Source organism: Triticum aestivum, chromosome 7D, assembly GCF_018294505.1.
Source record: "Triticum aestivum cultivar Chinese Spring chromosome 7D, IWGSC CS RefSeq v2.1, whole genome shotgun sequence".
In the NCBI taxonomy this organism is placed as follows: Eukaryota; Viridiplantae; Streptophyta; class Magnoliopsida; order Poales; family Poaceae; genus Triticum; species Triticum aestivum.
Genome location: NC_057814.1, coordinates 451,319,398 through 451,339,997, shown reverse-complemented (window position 1 = coordinate 451,339,997; position 20,600 = coordinate 451,319,398).

The following is a 20,600-nucleotide window of genomic DNA, read 5'->3' as shown; positions in this document are numbered from 1 at the left end:
TGATAAACATCACATGCAATCAAATAGTGACATGATATGGCCAATATCATCATGCTCCTTTGATCTCCATCTTCGGGGCACCATGATCATCTTCGTCACCGGCATGACACCATGATCTCCATCATCATGATCTCCATCATTGTGTCTTCATGAAGTCGTCACGCCAACGATTACTTCTACTTCTATGGCTAACGCGTTTAGCAACAAAGTAAAGTAATTTACATGGCGTTATTCAATGACACGCAGGTCATGCAAAATAATAAAGACAACTCCTATGGCTCCTGCCGGTTGTCATACTCATCGACATGCAAGTCGTGATTCCTATTACAAGAATATGATCAATCTCATACATCACATATATCATTCATCACATCTTCTGGCCATATCACATCACATAGCACTTGCTGCAAAAACAAGTTAGACGTCCTCTAATTGTTGTTGCAAGTTTTTACGTGGTTTGTAGGTTTCTAGCAAGAACATTTTCTTACCTAGGTATGACCACAATGTGATTTGCCAATTTCTATTTACCCTTCATAAGGACCCTTTTCATCGAATCTGTTCCGACTAAAGTAGGAGAGACAGACACCCGCTATCCACCTTATGCAACTAGTGCATGTCAGTCGGTGGAACCTGTCTCACGTAAGCGTACGTGTAAGGTCGGTCCGGGCCGCTTCATCCTACAATGCCGCCGAAACAAGAAAAGACTAGTAGCGGCAAGAAGAATTGGCAAACTCAACGCCCACAACTGCTTTGTGTTCTACTCGTGCATAGTAACTACGCATAGGCCTGGCTCATGATGCCACTGTTGGGAATCGTAGCATAATTTTAAAATTTTCCTACGCTCACCAAGATGCATCTATGGAGTATACTAGCAACGAGGGAAAGGAGTGCATCTACATACCCTTGTAGATCGCGAGCGGAAGCGTTCCAATGAACGTGGATGACGGAGTCGTACTCGCCGTGATCCAAATCACCGATGACCGAGTGCCGAACGGACGGCACCTCCGCGTTCAACACACGTACGGTGCAGCGACGTCTCCTCCTTCTTGATCCAGCAAGGGGGAAGGAGAGTTTGATGGAGATCCAGCAGCACGACGGCGTGCTGGTGGATGTAGCGGGTCTCGGCAGGGCTTCGCCGAGCTTCTGCGAGACAGAGAGGTGTAGCAGGGGAGGAGGGAGGCGCCCAAGGCTGTCGGTTGCTGCCCTCCCTCCCCCACTTTATATAGGCCCCCTGGGAGGGGGGGGGGGGGCGCCGGCCAGATCCCATCTAGGGTGGGGGGCGGCGGCCAAAGGGGGGGAAGGGGTGCCTTGCCCCCCAAGGCAAGTGGGAACCCCCCCACCCTAGGGTTCCCAACCCTAGGCGCATGGGGGGAGGCCCATGGGGGGGCGCCCAGCCCACTAGGGGCTGGTTCCCTTCCCACTTCAGCCCATGGGGCCCTCTGGGATAGGTGGCCCCACCCGGTGGACCCCCGGGACCCTTCCGGTGGTCCCGGTACAATACCGGTAACCCCCGAAACTTTCCCGGTGGCCGAAACTTGACTTCCTATATATAATTCTTCACCTCCGGACCATTCCGGAACCTCTTGTGATGTCCGGGATCTCATCCGGGACTCCGAACAACTTTCGGGTTTCCGCATACATATATCTCTACAACCCTAGCGTCACCGAACCTTAAGTGTGTAGACCCTACGGGTTCGGGAGACATGTAGACATGACCGAGACGCCTCTCCGGTCAATAACCAACAGCGGGATCTGGATACCCATGTTGGCTCCCACATGTTCCACGATGATCTCATCGGATGAACCACGGTGTCGAGGATTCAATCAATCCCGTATGCAATTCCCTTTGTCAATCGGTATGTTACTTGCCCGAGATTCGATCGTCGGTATCCCAATACCTTGTTCAATCTCGTTACCGGCAAGTCTCTTTACTCGTACCGCAATGCATGATCCCGTGACTAACGCCTTAGTCACATAGAGCTCATTATGATGATGCATTACCGAGTGGGCCCAGAGATACCTCTCCGTCACACGGAGTGACAAATCCCAGTCTCGATCCGTGCCAACCCAACAGACACTTTCGGAGATACCCGTAGTGCACCTTTATAGTCACCCAGTTATGTTGTGACGTTTGGCACACCCAAAGCACTCCTACGGTATCCGGGAGTTGCACGATCTCATGGTCTAAGGAAAAGATACTTGACATTGGAAAAAGCTCTAGCAAACGAAACTACACGATCTTTTATGCTATGCTTAGGATTGGGTCTTGTCCATCACATCATTCTCCTAATGATGTGATCCCGTTATCAATGACATCCAATGTCCATAGTCAGGAAACCATGACTATCTGTTGATCAACGAGCTAGTCAACTAGAGGCTTACTAGGGACACGTTGTGGTCTATGCATTCACACATGTATTACGATTTCCGGACAATACAATTATAGCATGAACAATAGACGATTATCATGAACAAAGAAATATAATAATAACCATTTATTATTGCCTCTAGGGCATATTTCCAACAAGACCATCTTCATCCTACACCTCTCGCGGATTGATAAACCTTAGGTCATCCACTTGAGGGAAAATTGCTACTGTCCTACAAAACTCTGCGCTTGGAGGCCCAGCACCTGTCTACAAGAATAAAGTTGCGTAGTAGACATCAAGCTATTTTCTGGCGCCGTTGCCGGGGAGGTGAGTGCTTTGAAGGTATATATTTAGATCTTGCAATTGAATCTTTTAGTATCTTGTTTATCACTAGTTTGGTTTATAAAAAGAAAACTACATAAAAAATGGAATTGAGGTTGCATCATATTATTGATCATCTTTATAATATCTTTCTTGAAAATGATGGATCGCAAAATTGTGCTCAATTGTTAGAAGAAGAAGTCAATAAGATGTTTGGCACAAAATATTTGAATGATGATCATGATTGCAATGTTGTTAGTATGAATTCTTTGAATATCCATGATGCTAATGATATGCAACCATAAGCTTGGGGATGCTATATTTGATGAATATGATATTTTTAGTCCCTCAAGTTTTGATGATAATATTTATTATGATGTTTGTATGCCTCCTATTTATGATGATTATAATGATGAAAGTGGATTTGGAGAGGTCATGACTTTATTTAGTGATGAATCCACCATTTTGGATGAGGCTTCAATTGACTATGATAACAAAGTTCCTATATATGATGATTATGGTGATGACATGTATGCTATAAATAATAATGATAACCATGAAACTTGCCATCATGATTTTAATTTTCAATCAATGATAGTTATTTTGTTGAATTTTCTCCCACTACTATTCATGAGAATAAATTTGCTTATGTGGAGAGTAAGAAAATTTCTATGCTTGTAGATCATGAAAAGAATGATTTATGTGATGGTTATATTGTTGAATTTCTTCATGATGCTACTAAAAATTATTATGAGGGAGGAACTTATGCTTGTAGGACTTGCAATAATATCAAGTTTCCTCTCTATGTGTTGAAAGTTTTGAAGTTATGCTTGTTTTGCCTTCCTATGGTAGTTGATTCTTGATCCCATGAATTGTTTGCTCACAAAATCCCTATGCATAGGAAGTGTGTTAGGCTTAAAGTGCTTGCCATGTGTTTCATGATGCTCTTGTTATGTTTCAATTCTTATCTTTTATGCGAGCATCATTGAAATCATCATGCCTAGCTAAAAAGGCATAAAAGAGAAGTGCTTGTTGGGAGACAACCCAACACTTTTACCTACTGTTTTTGAGTGTTCACATGATTATGCTACTGTATTGATCATGTTTTATTGCTTTTGTTTCAATAAAGTGCCAAGTAAAGCCTTTGGGATCATGTTGGGTGATAGTTGATTTGATCTTGCTGAAAAACAGAAACTTTTGCGCTCACGAAAATAATTATCATTTTAACAGAAGAGTGATTTTGAGTTGATTATTTTTGAAGAAGTTTAATATACAAATTTCTCACGTGGTCCTATTTTTTCAGAATTTTTGGAGTAGCAGAAGTATGGTTTGAGTACAGATTACTACAGACTATTCTGTTTTTTTTTGACAGATTCTGTTTTCAATGCATAGTTTGCTTGTTTTCTAGTTTCTATGGCTTATATTGCTCAATATAAATTGTGGAAATGATATGCTACATTATAAATTGTGTGGAAACAATTATGAATCTTGTCTTTGACATTAGCAAAGTGAAACGGTTTGCTCTTTATCATACTAACCTATCTCATGAGGTTCCGTTAAGTTTTGTGTGATTGAAGTTTTCATGTTTTGGGTGAGATGTCGATATGAGGAGAATAAAGAGTGACAAGACCCTAAGCTTGGGGATGCCCAAGTCAGACCAAGGTGATATTCAAGGAAGATCCAAGCAACTAAGCTTGGGGATGCCCCGGAAGGCATCCCCTCTTTCGTCTCCAACATTATCGGCAACCTCACTTGGAGCTATGTTTTGATTCGTCACATGATATGTGTTTTGCTTGGAGCGTCAATTTATTTTGTTAAGATTTGCTTGCTGTTATTTAGAATAATGTTTTTCATCTTTTATTTCAATAAAAGTGGCATTGATAGCCTTTCTATGCTTATTTTACTAGTCTACATGTTGCTTTTTGAAAACAGAAAGTTTACTGCTGTCGCATAAAATTCCCTAGAAAAGTCAGAGTGTGATAAAATGTTGAAACTTTTTGCATAATAAGCTCTGATAATTTTTCTACAGTGTGGTAGAATTTCATAATGTTTAGAGTTTAATAAGTATTGATACTCTTGCATTCTTTACAGACTGTACTGTTTTGGCAGATTGGTGTTATGTTTGCATTGTTTGCATATGTTTGCTTGTTTAATGATCCTATTTGAGGATAGGTGTATTAAATATGCAGAGGCATTTAGTATGCAATGTTGAATAATAATTTTAGTGATTTGCTACAGTAGAGAATGACAAGGTTTTTGCATTGGTTTATACTAACTTATCTCACGAGTTCTTGTTGAGTTTTGTGTGGATGAAGCTTTTGAGATTTAGGAAAACTGTGATATGAGAAGAATTAAGGAGACACAAAAGCTCAAGCTTGGGGATGCCCAAGGCATCCCAAGATAATATTTCAAGAAATCTCAAGCATCTGAGCTTGGGGATGCCCCAGTAGGCATCCCACCTTTTCTCTTCAACAATTATCGGTTAGTATCGGTTGAGCCTAAGTTTTTACTTCACCACATGAGTTGTGCTATTCTTAGAATGTCATTTTATTTTGTTTTTGCTTGATGTTTTAATAAAATACTTAGATCTGAAAGTTTTTGAATAAGAGAGAGTCCTCAAATAGCTACCTATTTACTTAACTACTCACTTGATCTTCACTTATATCTTTTTGGAGTAGTTTGTCATTTACTCTTGTGCTTCACATATATCCTATGAGTAAATTGTTGAATAAATTGAATTCATGAAGTTGAAATCATATCATGCCTAGTGGTAGCTTCACATTGGGTTTAGAAAGTGAAATCTTTTGAGGCTTGACAATCACAATATTGGTCATACAAGCAATTCATGAATAATTAGTAGAAGGAAGAGAACTTCCACATGCAAATATACTATCCTGGAAATCTTTTGTGATTGTGAGCCCCCATCAAAATATTATATGCCAAAAAATTTGACATTGGACAAGGAAGTCAACGTAATGGTTTATGTTTGTTCATATTCACATAGAAATTATATTGTCATAGATCCTTCAACATGTGGTGCTTGCCCCCCCCCCCCATTTTTGCTAGCCAAAAATTCCGCACCAAGTAGAGATACTACTTGTGCATCCAATAACCCTTAAACCCAAATCTTATTTTCAAGAGTCCACCATACCTACCTAAGGATTGAATAAGATCCTTCAAGTAAGTTTTCATCGGTGCAATAAGGCAATAAAAATTGCTTCTAAAAGAGTTAGATTATTTAGTCTAAGAGAAAATTGAGCGTTGTACGAACTTGTGATGGCAAAGAATAAAAGCGACAGACTGCATAATAAAGGTTGCTATCATAAGGGGCAATATAACGTGACATTCTTTTGCACTAAGGGGTTGAGCATACAAACAAATAAGCGCATGGCAACATCTGCTTCCCTCTGCGAAGGGCCTATCTTTTACTTTTCAGTATTTTATTTTATGCAAAGAGTCAAAGTTTTTCTCTCTATTCCTTTTTATTTTTCTCTTTTGGCAAGCATCACCTCGCCCTTAACTAGTCTCTATTTATGCTGCAACTCCTGTTTCGAGTTACTAATATAAGCAAGTGAACCGGTATCAAATACCCAGGGGCTACTATGAGCACTAGTAAAGTACACATCAATAACATGTATATCAAATATACCTTTGTTCACTTTGCCATCCTTCTTATCCGCCAAGTATTTGGGGCAGTTCCACTTCCAGTGAGCATTTCCATTGCAGTAGAAGCACTCAGTTTCAGGCTTGGGTCTAGCTTTGGGCTTTTTCATGGGAGCGACAACTTGCTTGATGTCTTTCTTGAAGTTCCCTTTCTTTCCCTTTTCCCTTTTTCTTGAAACTAGTGGTCTTGTTAACCTTCAACAATTGATGTTCTTTCTTGATCTCTAACTTCGCTGATTTCAGCATCATGAAGAGCTCGGGAATCATTTTCGTCATCCCTTGCATATTATATTTCATCATGAAGTTCTAATAGCTTAGTGATAGTGACTAGATGTAGCGACCAGACCTCAAATGGCCTGTGCTGCTGTGCACCAGTGTCATCCCTGGATCAGTAATGCTGACACGCACAGTACAAATGGAGGATTTATAACAGAGTAGCAATCACACACTTATTACATCGAATATCTCCGAAGAGATTAAGTATGATAGGCATGGCTTAAGGCCATCTAATAACGATAACAGCGGAAGACTTGGAAGATAAGTGAGTCCATCAACTCCAGCGGCATCACTGAGTATAAGACCACGACCTAAGGCACCTTACTCGTCGTCTGAAAAGTCTGCAACATGAAACGTTGCAGCCCGAAACGGGTCAGCACATAGAATATGCTGGCAATGTAACACATAGAGAGCAATGAACAATAGTAATGCTATACTATATGCATATATGGCTGGTGGAAAGGCTCTATGGTTACAGTTTTTGCGAAAAGCCAATTTTATCCTACTGCAAAGGAATAAATTTTATTTAACTATCATGGTGGTTGAAACATTGAGAAGGTACCTCCAACTCAATCCCAATTAAGTGTCATCATTAACCCAACAAAATTAATTATAAGTATCACGGTGATGAGATTCAAATGATAATCCAGATACTAGATACTCAAGTTGTCCATAACCGGGGACACGGCCATGATCAGTTTGTACACTCTGCAGAGGTTTGTGCACTTTTCCCCACAAGACTCGATCGCCTCCGCTTGATTCTCGCACTACATGATGTTTGAGAAACGGATGACCGAGACACAGTCTTTCAGAAACAATCACTCTTTACTCTGGATGGACCGGTACACCTACTTTCCCCTACATCTGCTAGTCCACCTCTTCAAGAGATCTTGTAACCTACTCAGCTATGCTAGAGCCCATAATAGCTTGTGGCTGCACACGGAAGTTTCTAGCATGAATAATCTTATGATCCCTTTGAGCCTGGGTGGCGGACCTTATACAAACAGACAACACTGGGTTCTCTAGATGCCTCAATCCACCCAGATGTGAGTTTTAGTTGCCACCTTAAGTTGAACCATTATTAACAATCTCACATCTGTCATGAATATCTCTCAAACCCAATCCACGTCTACGAGCATAGCATGGCGATAATAAAAGCAACGTAGAAGTAACTCCCAAGGGTTTGATAAAGAACAGGTAATAGGTACTACCTCAACCACTTCCCAATACCCACAGTTTAATTAGATCCTAATCATGCAATGTTTGAGGGAAAAGATCTAATGCAATAAAACTGGGTATGAACGGGGTATGATCAAAGTGTTACTTGCCTTGCTGATGATCCGTAAAACCTAACGAGTTGAAGTAACAAGCGGCACACTCCGGGTACTCTATCGCAAACAAACAAGAATACAATCAGTACTCAACTAATGCACAGGTAAAACTCGAATGAAAGATCCAACCAGAAAGTTCAACTTAAGAACTCCGGTTTGCAAAAAGAATCAACTCGAAAGAAACAACGAAAGTCAAACGGCGAAAGAAAGAAACTTCGTTTGCTAATCTGGATCTAGGTCAAATTTTACTGTAGCAAAAACTTGTTTGAGTAGGTTAAACGGAAAGAGAATTTCGAGATGAAACTCTAGGCGCTTGAATCGCCTGATTCCGATAAACGAGCGAAAAGTTAAACAGATTCGAAATTCGATCAGAAATCGAATCCGAGAAAATAACGAGAAAATCCGACGAAAAAGAAAAACGGACGAACGGTTAAATAACGGACGTTCATTAACAGAGAAAAAACCGATGAACGCGTTCGTTAAAACGAACGGTTCGGTGAACGCTCGCGAAATAAGAAAACAAAAAAAAACCGATCTAGGGTTTTTTTTAAAACAAAAGGTTTTTTTCTTCAGAAAACCGGTCACAACGAAGACGGCCGGCGGCAGTACCTCGACGGCGGCTCGACGAGGGGCTCCGGCGGGCGGGGCTCGGGCGCGAGGGGTGCGGGGCTCGGGGAGGGGGCTCCGGCGGCGAGGGGGCGGCGGCTCCGGCGACTCCCGGCGGCGGCGGCGAGGCAAAAGGCGGCGGCGGCGGCGGCGGGCTCCTCCGGCGGCGGTGGTGAGGAAAACGGAGGGCGGGGGGCTATTTATGGAAGGGGGGCTAGGGAGGCTTGGGGAAGGGGCATCCGAGGCGGCGGCGGCTACCGTGGCGATGGCGGACTCCGGCGGTGGCGAGGCGTGCGGGAAGAGGAGAGGGGCGACGGGGCGGGCCGTCGGCTGGGCTCGGCCCAGTCGGCGCGGCGCGTTTGTTTTTTTTTAATAAGTTCCGCGAAAAATATTGCATAGAAAAATAAATAAAAATCAGAAAAATATGAAATAAATTTTCCCCGTCTAGTTACAAAATCTAGAATAGGGTGCACATTTTTAAAATCAAAAATAAATAGTTTGAAAACATGCATATTTTTAAATGCAATAAAAATTGCAAATAAAATCCAAATAAATTCCAAATAATGATTTTAACATTTTTCCTCCAGTATTTAATTGTTTTGGAGAAGTCATATTTTCTCCTCTCGTTTATTTAAAATTGAAATATTTTTCCGGAGAGAAAAATAATTAAAACCAGAATCCTCGTTTGAAAAATCAAATTGAAAATACGAGAAAAATCCCCAACTCTCTCCGAGGGTCCTTGAGTTGCTTAGGATTTATCGAGGATTTGTCAAAATGCAACAAAACATGATATGCAATGATGATCTATGTATAACATTTCAAATTGAAAATTTGGGATGTTACAAACCTACCCCCCTTAAGATGAATCTCGCCCTCGAGATTCGGGTTGGCTAGAAAACAGGTGGGAGTGGTTTTTCCGTAGATCTTCCTCTCGCTCCCAGGTGGCCTCATCTTCTGTGTGGTGACTCCACTGAACTTTGCAAAACTTGATAACCTTGCTGCGGGTAACTCGGCTGGCATACTCGAGAATTTTAACTGGCTTCTCCTCATAGGTCAAATCACTTTCCAGCTGAATCGCTTCCAGTGGCACAGTATCTCTCAGTGGTATCTCAGCCATCTCTGCGTGGCACTTCTTCAACTGCGGAACATGAAATACATCATGTACTCCAGACAATCCTTCGAGCAATTCCAGCTTGTAGGCAACTTCTCCCATACGTTCCAAAATTCTGTATGGTCCGATAAAACGGGGCGCTAACTTTCCCTTAACTCCAAAGCGCTTCACTCCTCGAAGTGGCGATACTCGAAGATACACTCTGTCTCCGACTTCGTGAACTGTCTCCTTGCGTTTAGAATCAGCATAACTCTTCTGCCTGGACTGGGCTACCTTGAGCCTATCGCGAATCAACCTTACTTTCTGTTCAGACTCCTTAATCAAATCTGGTCCAAACAACTGACGATCTCCAACTTCGTCCCATAACAACGGTGTTCTACACCTCCTTTCGTTCAAAGCTTCGAAAGGGGCCATCTTCAAACTGGTTTGATAACTGTTGTTATATGAAAACTCCGCATATGGCAAATTGTCATCCCAACTAGATCCATAATCTAGCGCACATGCTCTCAACATGTCCTCCAAAATCTGGTTGACTCTCTCGGTCTGTCCATCTGTCTATGGGTGAAATGCTGTACTGAATTCCAGCCTGGTTCCCAATGTTTCATGTAACTGCTTCCAAAACTTCGAGGTAAATTGGGTTCCTCTGTCTGATACAATGGTCCTTGGAACTCCATGCAAACATACTATCTGGTCATGTATATCTTTGCCAACTTAGCACTGGTGTAGGTGGTCTTTATTGGAATGAAATGAGCCACTTTCGTCAAACGGTCGACTACAACCCATATCGAGTCATAGCCTGAACGAGTCCTGGGTAATCCTGTGATAAAATCCATGCCTATTTTATCCCACTTCCATTCGGGTATCGGCAATGGCTGTAGCAATCCTGCTGGCTTCTGATGCTCTGCCTTCACTCTCTGACATACATCACAAACTGCTACAAACTCCGCAATATCCTTCTTCATTCCGGTCCACCAGAAAGTATTCTTCAGATCCAAATACATCTTGGTATTCCCTGGGTGAATCGAGTACGGTGAATCATGGGCTTCTTGCAAAATCAACTTCCTGATCTCCGGATCATTTGGCACATATACGCGGTCCTCGAACCATAAGGTATCGTGCTCATCCTCACGAAATCCCTTGGCTTTTCCTTTGCTCATCTTCTCCTTGGAAAAGATTAAAATATCATCAATGAACACCACGACGAACTTATCCAGAAACTCCATAAATACTTTGTTCATCAGGTTCATGAAATAGGCAGGTGCGTTAGTCAGTCCAAATGACATAACGGTATACTCATACAATCCATATCTGGTGGTAAATGCCGTCTTAGGTATATCCTGCTCTTGAATCTTTAACTGATGGTATCCTGATCGTAGGTCGATCTTGGAAAATACTTTAGCTCCTTGTAGGCGATCAAACAAATCATTGATCATCGGCAGTGGGTACTTGTTTTTGATGGTCACTTCATTCAATCCTCGGTAATCAACAACCATCCTTAGTGATCCATCTTTCTTCTCTACTAGAAGTACTGGTGATCCCCAAGGTGAAGAACTTGGGCGAATATAGCCTTTATCCAGTAACTCCTTGATCTGCTTCTTAATTTCCTCCAAATCCTTTGCGGGCATCCTGTACGGTCTCTTAGATATTGGCCCTATGCCTGGCAAAAGTTCAATCAAAAACTCAATGTCTCTATCTGGTGGCATGCCTGGCAACTCCTCTGGAAATACATCTGGATAATCCTTCACCACTGGTACTTCCTCCTGTACAACTCCTGATAAGGAATTCACTTGAGTCCTCTTCGGCATATGCCGGGATACATACTTGATCCTTTTTCCTTCCGGGGTGGTAAGCAAAATCGTCTTGCTGGCACAATCGATGTTTCCTCCATACAACGATAGCCAATCCATTCCCAAAATCACATCCAAACCTTGTGATTCCAAAACAATGAGGTCTGAGGGGAAAACATGCCTTCCAATGGCCAACGGTATCTGAAAACATCCTTGGGTGGCCATATACTCTGCTCCTGGCGAGGTTACTAACATAGGGGTTTTGAGAACTTGGGTGGACATCTTAAACTTGTTTACGAATCCCCTTGATATGTATGAATGCGTTGCACCAGTATCGAAAAGAATAGTTGCAGTAAATGACTTAACCAAAAGCTTACCTATTACTGCATCCGGCTGAGTTTCAATCTCCTCCACGCTCACGTGGTTCACATGTCCTTTGTTGAACGGGTTCGGCTTCTTCCCAGAGCTTCCATTGCCATTTCCATTTTGGGCTTCGGGACAATCAGTAGCGTAATGTCCCGTCTTCTGGCACTTAAAACAGGTAATGTGACTTAGATCTCTCTTGGTTGGGGTAGATGGGTTGGTGCGGTTCTGTCCGTTTCCTCCTCCATTCCCATTACCATTCTTGGAGCCATTATGGTTGTGAGAACTACCTCCTCCATGGGTATGCTGAAACTGTCCTCCCGGCTTCGGGGTAAATCGTGGCTTCTGCTGGGCTCCAGAATTGTACTTCCCCTGTCCATACTTCCTCTTGCGGTTTTCAGTCTGCTGTTGCTTCCCTTCAATCATGAGAGCTCTATCTACCAGCTCCTGGTAGTTGTTGAAAGTTGCTACCATCAACTGCATACTCAGCTCATCATTCAATCCTTCCAGAAACTTCTCCTGCTTGGCAGCATCCGTAGCAACGTCATCTGGTGCATAACGTGCTAACTTACTGAAATCCTCCACATACTGGCCTACGGTGCGTCCTCCTTGGCGTAGGTTGCGAAACTCACGCTTCTTCATAGCCATAGCTCCTGCTGAAACATGAGCTGTACGGAAAGCTTGCTGAAACTGGTCCCATGTGACAGTGTCAATAGGGTGCGTGGCTGTATAATTCTCCCACCATGATGCTGCGGGTCCGTCAAGCTGATGTGCGGCAAAACGCACTCTTTCCGCATCTGTGCATCCTGCAGTGGTCAACTCCCTTCCAACTTTGCGGAGCCAATCATCTGCAACTATCGGCTCGGTGCTACTGGAAAACACCGGCGGGTTTAGCCTTAAGAAACGGGCTAAGTGATCAACAGGTGGTGGCGGTGGGTTGTTGTTGTTGTTGTTGTTGTTGTTGTTGCCTTGGTTCTGCACTAACACTTGCATTAGGGCATTCTGTTGCTGAATCAACTGGGTGATCTCTGGCGGGAAAACAAATCCGGGGTCGCGTCTCGGAGGCATCTGATAGGTTTAGAAAAGATGAGAATTAAGAATAGAATGAGGTCTAGAGAGAAAACACTACCCATATGCTCATGAGGCAAATACAATCAATATCACTCAATCAATCCAAACAAGGCAAAACAATCGATCTAACTAGCGTTACAAAGTGCTTGAGCTATACTACTAAATGGGGGAAAACTACTACTGATATGGTGGTCTACTAGAAATTCTGATCCGTTGAAGACTCCATGATGTCCGCTCCAGCATCATCAATCCATTCGTCTTCACTTGGTTCTGAGTCGGTGTCGTCGATGATGATGTAGTTATCCGGACAAGTGCATTCGTCGACTTCTGCTTTTGGCACTGGATTTCCCACGAATGCTCCAATCTTATTCTCCAGGTCGTCAATCTTCCCGACTAGTGCGTTGATTTCCTCCAAATAATCTTCGCGCGTAGCCTTGAGTTCTTCTTGGAGTTCCTTCATCTTCGTGAATGCCTTCTTCAGTTCTTCCTTGTCCGTGCACATCTGATTCTCCTGGCGTCGAATATGTTGGTTCTGCTCCTGGATGAAAGCTGCAATTGATCCATCCTTCTTGGTCTTGATCATCTCCCATTGCGCGTCTCGATGTCCACAAATTTGATAAATTGTATCCTTAAGCTCCTGGTGATAGACTTCTCCAATGCGTCCCATGGCGATGTGTGCGGCCATGCTCTTCCCTAAACTCCAAGTTGGTGCTTCGAAAACCAATCTCATGGCACTAAACATCCTTCCTGGAATGATAACTTGAATCTTCCAGCTCTCCTCTTCAGGTAAGGTGGCGTTGTAGGTTCCGGTGACGCTTGGTATTCCTATGTTCAAGTACTTGGTGACTTCCTTCAAATGTCGTCCAAACGGCGTGTCTTCATCTGGTTGCATGAACTTGCTCCTTGCATTCGCCATTCCTAAAAGAGTAGAAAGTGGAGAGGGGTCAGAAATGAGAAGAGAGAAGTTTTCTAGGGCTTAAGCTTAGTGGTCGTGTCCTACAGTCAGCGTGTGCTCTGATACCAACTTTGTAGCGACCAGACCTCAAATGGCCTGTGCTGCTGTGCACCAGTGTCATCCCTGGATCAGTAATGCTGACACGCACAGTACAAATGGAGGATTTATAACAGAGTAGCAATCACACACTTATTACATCGAATATCTCCGAAGAGATTAAGTATGATAGCATGGCTTAAGGCCATCTAATAACGATAACAGCGGAAGACTTGGAAGATAAGTGAGTCCATCAACTCCAGCGGCATCACTGAGTATAAGACCACGACCTAAGGCACCTTACTCGTCGTCTGAAAAGTCTGCAACATGAAACGTTGCAGCCCGAAACGGGTCAGCACATAGAATATGCTGGCAATGTAACACATAGAGAGCAATGAACAATAGTAATGCTATACTATATGCATATATGGCTGGTGGAAAGGCTCTATGGTTACAGTTTTTGCGAAAAGCCAATTTTATCCTACTGCAAAGGAATAAATTTTATTTAACTATCATGGTGGTTGAAACATTGAGAAGGTACCTCCAACTCAATCCCAATTAAGTGTCATCATTAACCCAACAAAATTAATTATAAGTATCACGGTGATGAGATTCAAATGATAATCCAGATACTAGATACTCAAGTTGTCCATAACCGGGGACACGGCTAATCATGATCAGTTTGTACACTCTGCAGAGGTTTGTGCACTTTTCCCCACAAGACTCGATCGCCTCCGCTTGATTCTCGCACTACATGATGTTTGAGAAACGGATGACCGAGACACAGTCTTTCAGAAACAATCACTCTTTACTCTGGATGGACCGGTACACCTACTTTCCCCTACATCTGCTAGTCCACCTCTTCAAGAGATCCTGTAACCTACTCAGCTATGCTAGAGCCCATAATAGCTTGTGGCTGCACACGGAAGTTTCTAGCATGAATAATCTTATGATCCCTTTGAGCCTGGGTGGCGGACCTTATACAAACAGACAACACTGGGTTCTCCAGGTGCCTCAGTCCACCCAGATGTGAGTTTTAGTTGCCACCTTAAGTTGAACCATTATTAACAATCTCACATCTGTCATGAATATCTCTCAAACCCAATCCACGTCTACGAGCATAGCATGGCGATAATAAAAGCAACATAGAAGTAACTCCCAAGGGTTTGATAAAGAACAGGTAATAGGTACTACCTCAACCACTTCCCAATACCCACAGTTTAATTAGATCCTAATCATGCAATGTTTGAGGGAAAAGATCTAATGCAATAAAACTGGGTATGAACGGGGTATGATCAAAGTGTTACTTGCCTTGCTGATGATCCGTAAAACCTAACGAGTCGAAGTCAAGCGGCACACTCCGGGTACTCTATCGCAAACAAACAAGAATACAATCAGTACTCAACTAATGCACAGGTAAAACTCGAATGAAAGATCCAACCAGAAAGTTCAACTTAAGAACTCCGGTTTGCAAAAAGAATCAACTCGAAAGAAACAACGAAAGTCAAACGGCGAAAGAAAGAAACTTCGTTTGCTAATCTGGATCTAGGTCAAATTTTACTGTAGCAAAAACTTGTTTGAGTAGGTTAAACGGAAAGAGAATTTCGAGATGAAACTCTAGGCGCTTGAATCGCCTGATTCCGATAAACGAGCGAAAAGTTAAACAGATTCGAAAATTCGATTAGAAATCGAATCCGAGAAAATAACGAGAAAATCCGACGAAAAAGAAAAACGGACGAACGGTTAAATAACGGACGTTCGTTAACAGAGAAAAAACCGATGAACGCGTTCGTTAAAACGAACGGTTCGGTGAACGCTCGCGAAATAAGAAAACCAAAAAAAACCGATCTAGGGTTTTTTTTTAAAACAAAAGGTTTTTTTTCTTCAGAAAACCGGTCACAACGAAGACGGCCGGCGGCAGTACCTCGACGGCGGCTCGACGAGGGGCTCCGGCGGGCGGGGCTCGGGCGCGAGGGGTGCGGGGCTCCGGCGGCGAGGCAAAAGGCGGCGGCGGTGGCGGGCTAGATGCGGGCGGCGGCGGCGGGCTCCTCCGGCGGCGGTGGTGAGGAAAACGGAGGGGGGGGCTATTTATGGAAGGGGGGCTAGGGAGGCTTGGGGAAGGGGCATCCGAGGCGGCGGCGGCTACCGTGGCGATGGCGGACTCCGGCAGCGGCGAGGCGTGCGGGAAGAGGAGAGGGGCGACGGGGCGGGCCGTCGGCTGGGCTCGGCCCAGTCGGCACGGCGCGTTTGTTTTTTTTTAAATAAGTTCCGCGAAAAATATTGCGTATAAAAATAAATAGAAATCAGAAAAATATGAAATAAATTTTCCCCCTCTAGTTAGAAAATCTAGAATAGGGTGAACATTTTTAAAATCAAAAATAAAGATTTTGAAAACATGCATATTTTTAAATGCAATAAAAATTGCAAATAAAATCCAAATAAATTCCAAATAATGATTTTAACATTTTTCCTCCAGTATTTCAATTGTTTTGGAGAAGTCATATTTTCTCCTCTCGTTTATTTAAAATTGAAATATTTTTCCGGAGAGAAAAATAATTAAAACCAAAATCCTCGTTTGAAAAATCAAATTGAAAATACGAGAAAAATCCCCAACTCTCTCCGAGGGTCCTTGAGTTGCTTAGGATTTATCGAGGATTTGTCAAAATGCAACAAAACATGATATGCAATGATGATCTATGTATAACATTCCAAATTGAAAATTTGGGATGTTACACTAGAGAACTCTGTCAATCACTATCCACTACAAAAAAATACACTTCCGTGATGATACGTGTTTGTCACAGTAGGTCACGTTTTCTGTCATGCATGTACATCCATGACGATTTTATGACAGAATCAAGATAGTCATACCTGTGTTGTCGTAGAAGTGTTCCATGACATTACCAAAATTATCATCACAGAAGTGTCCACTTCCATGACGATAAATCGCGCGTCATAGAAGTGCTTTCGTCAAGGGTGACCGACACGTGGAAGCCACCATAATGGGTCGCTGTTAAGCTATCGGGTTCCGGTTTGGATCCGATAACCCATTAATAGCCCGGACCAATGGGGATTTTCCATGTGTAAAATTCTCATTCGCGGGCAGATCCATGTGCCGGCCCGGCGTTCAGACAGTTGTCATCCAGCGAATGGACGGAACGCGCCTATGATACGTCGACACGTGTCTCGACCCAACAATGGCCCATTCAGGTTAAAAGGCCGGGCCTGTCAAAATAAGCGGGCCGTCCCATTAGTGGCCTACTTGAGTCAGTCCCATTCACAAGCACGGCCCATACAAGTTACACACAATCGGCCCATCAAAGGCCCATTCTAGATTTGAAAATTTCCAGCCCATCGCCAGTTTCAGCCCGTTAATGGCCCGCTACGTCTTTGGGCCCAATTACGGCCCGAGCTTCTTTCAGCCCGTTAGCAGCCCATCGTCAGTTCCAGCCCGGAACGTCTTTCGGCCTTTTCTCGGCCCATTTTGCAGTTGGGCCAATTCTGGCCTGTTGTGACTTTAGGCATGTCCTCGGCCCATTCGGTAAATGGTCCAATTCCTAGCCCATTTTGTCTTTCGGCCTGTTAACGACCCGCACAACAGTTGGGCTTTTGACTTTGAGTCCATTAGGGGCCCACGTTCTGCAGGGCAAAATTTTAGCCCAACGCGACTTTCGGCCTGTTAAAAGCCTAGTTCGCAAATTGGGCCTCCTCTGGCCCATAACACTTTTGGCCTCTTAATGGCCCGTAAAGGAAAAGGGCAGAGACAAAATTGACATTTATTTCGGCCTGTTAGAGGCCCGCGGGCCATTTCCATTTATACGGCCCTATCGAGCTTTTGGCCTGTTAACGGCCTGCTAAGAGCCGTTGTTACGGTAGGCCACATCATTTGGGATCCACTAAATATTATTTTGACCAACCCATTTAAGGGAGAAAATCGGCTATTTGCTACTTTCGATATTGGGCTTCTCAAAACTGCCACTCTCAAGATTGGCTTCGCAAAAATGCCATCCAACCCATGTGCACTTTGATTATCATGCCATTTCCTCTTTTCCATTGCTTTTCTTTTTTCCTTTCCCATTTTCTGCCACCTGAAGAGACCAAAATACCCCTAGGCTGTTTCAACCTTATCTGATGTGTGTGTGGTTGGGTCGGCTTGCTCTGACCTCTGAGGCGCTCGTCCTTGTCTCCGCCATAGCCTGCCGCCGTAGCTTACCGATGCCAGTGCGAGCCACAGCAGCTCACCGCCCTGGCTCCCCCACGCCTGCGCCAACAACCGCAGCTCGCCGCTGCCCGCCGTTGCTAGCCCAAGCCTGCGCGCGCCGACGGAGCTCGCCGTCACCTCGCTTATGCCTGCTCGAGCTCTCGTAGCTCGTCGCCTTTGCTCGTCCAAGTCTGCACGAGCGGGTATAGCTCGCCCTCGCCTCTCTGATGCCTACGCGAGTCGCCGCAACTCGCTGCCCAGGTCCCGCGCGAGCAACCACAACTCTCCCTCGCTTGCGTGCTGGCGGAGCTCGCCGTGCGGCATGCTAGAGAGGTGCGCCAGCGACTTCGTGTCCCTGAACACCACCAGCACCATGGCGGCATCAACTGGAGGCCCTTTTGATGGTCCGTGAGGAGGAGACGAACGCGTGTGCAGGTGCTGAAAATGTAGAATGCAAGCAACTTGTAAGTCATGTTTGATGTAAGCATTTACTTGTTCTTGGATTGCAATTTGGAAATTACATTAAGAATAGCATGTCACGTTTAGTTTCATGGCCTCGATCAACTGAGCAATACAAGAAAGAAATGCCACAAATTTCAGCCTATAAGCTACTTGCTGCAACCCGTTCTGCTGCACTTGTTGTAGCTTGTTCAAGGAAAAAATGCCACAAATGGAATTGTAGCGTGTAGTGGCAAAAACATGTAGACCTCAAATTTTAGTATATTGGCAAAGGAGATACACGTAAACACTACAACCATGATTCATAGATTAATGCACGGGAGAAGTTAGTAGATCAGAAAATCAAGAGGCACACGAACAAATCATAAGGAGAAGCAGTGCGTCCTCGCTCCTCTGTTCTAGAGAGGAAGCCAGATAAGTATGCCACACAGATCCACTAGATGTTTCAAAGAGTAAGTGAGTGAGTGCACACGGTTGAAAAAACAAGAAAAGAAGAAATAAAACAGAAGCTCACTAACTTTGACCATCCTTGGCGACGTATCAGTTTACTAACTTACTGATGGCCTTTGCCTACATCATAGATTAATCTGAACCGAGTTCACATCTCACAAAATAAAACGATGGTTCATAGATAAAACTGAAATGAGTTCACAGCTCAAAAAATATAGCTCACGGCTCACGGAAATTGGAGAAACTAAGTTCACATAGAAGAAAACTACTTGTGAGTTCACATCTCAAATAACTGTAACATCAATTGCATAGAGATCATTCATCCAATCTGTAGCTTCCTCTTTGGAGTCAACTTCTTTGCTGGAGCTGCAGTGGGCATCCTCTCTGGAGTAGTTGTTTTGCCTTGTGAAGAAGTACCCTCTCCCAGCAAGAAAGCAAGGCGGCTGCACATATATGTGTTATCACAATGAGATGAATATTTTGCTTCTCATTTTTATATTATTCAACACAGAGATATTTGTCATTGTTGATTACCTTCTAGTGACCATGCCTGGGCTGTCTTGTAGTATTTGTTCTCTAGTTGGCCTTTGCGGAGTGCTAGGTTCAGCTGGCCTAGCTTTTGTAACGTTCTTTCTAGGCTTCCTCTTCCTGCAAATTAGACAAAACAATATCTTACCATGAGGTGATAATTTAATCTTTGATATATAGAAATAAAAAACACTTGCCTCTTTTTGGTTCCATTCAGTGGGCACTTGTAACTAGCTTGCCTATGACCCTTTTCACCACATTTCTTGCAAGTCACTGGGCCTCTAATCATTTTCTTCCCCTTAGAATTCGTTGGAGCAGTGCTACCATCATTGGAGCCGTCATTGACACCATCATTGGCGCCTTTCTTCTTGTGGCCACCTTCAAGACACCCTTTGATCCTCAATTTTCTGTTCCTTCCTTTATTTCTTTTTGCAAGTGGTGCCCCCACGGCAAATGGCAGCTCCACTCGTGGCCACTGTGATTTATCTGTCATTGGCTGAATCTCTCTCTCCGTAAGCCGCATTGAATCTGTCCACAGAGTAGTACTCATGCACAAACTGCTCAAGGTCTACTCTCTTTTGTGAGGTCACAAATGCCAAGACATGTTGACAAGGCTTACCAATGTGCTGCCATTCAAGACAAGTACATGTTTGCTGATTTAGCTTCACAATATGCCTTTCACAATTGTTGCTATTGTCCCACACCTCTGCACTCCAATTGGCAGATTCCACAACTTTCAAATGCCCCAAACCTCTTGTATTTGCCCTCAGCTGAACCATAATTGTCGGCAGTATCCGTCCGGATAGAAGTCTTTCTCCAATCCTTCTCCTCTTCCTCCACAAAAGCATGATCATCTCTCTAATCTTGTCAGCTAGTTCAGCAATAGGTAAGTCCTTAATGTCCCGGATCCAATTGTTAAAAACTTCTGCTACGTTATTAGTGATGTAGTCACACTTGATATCTGGATTGAAGACACACCTCATCCACTTGAGAGTATGGTATTGACTTAGCCAGTTCCATACCTCATTTGATTCTTTAATAATTTTTGCCATATGTTCTGTGAACACCTCTTC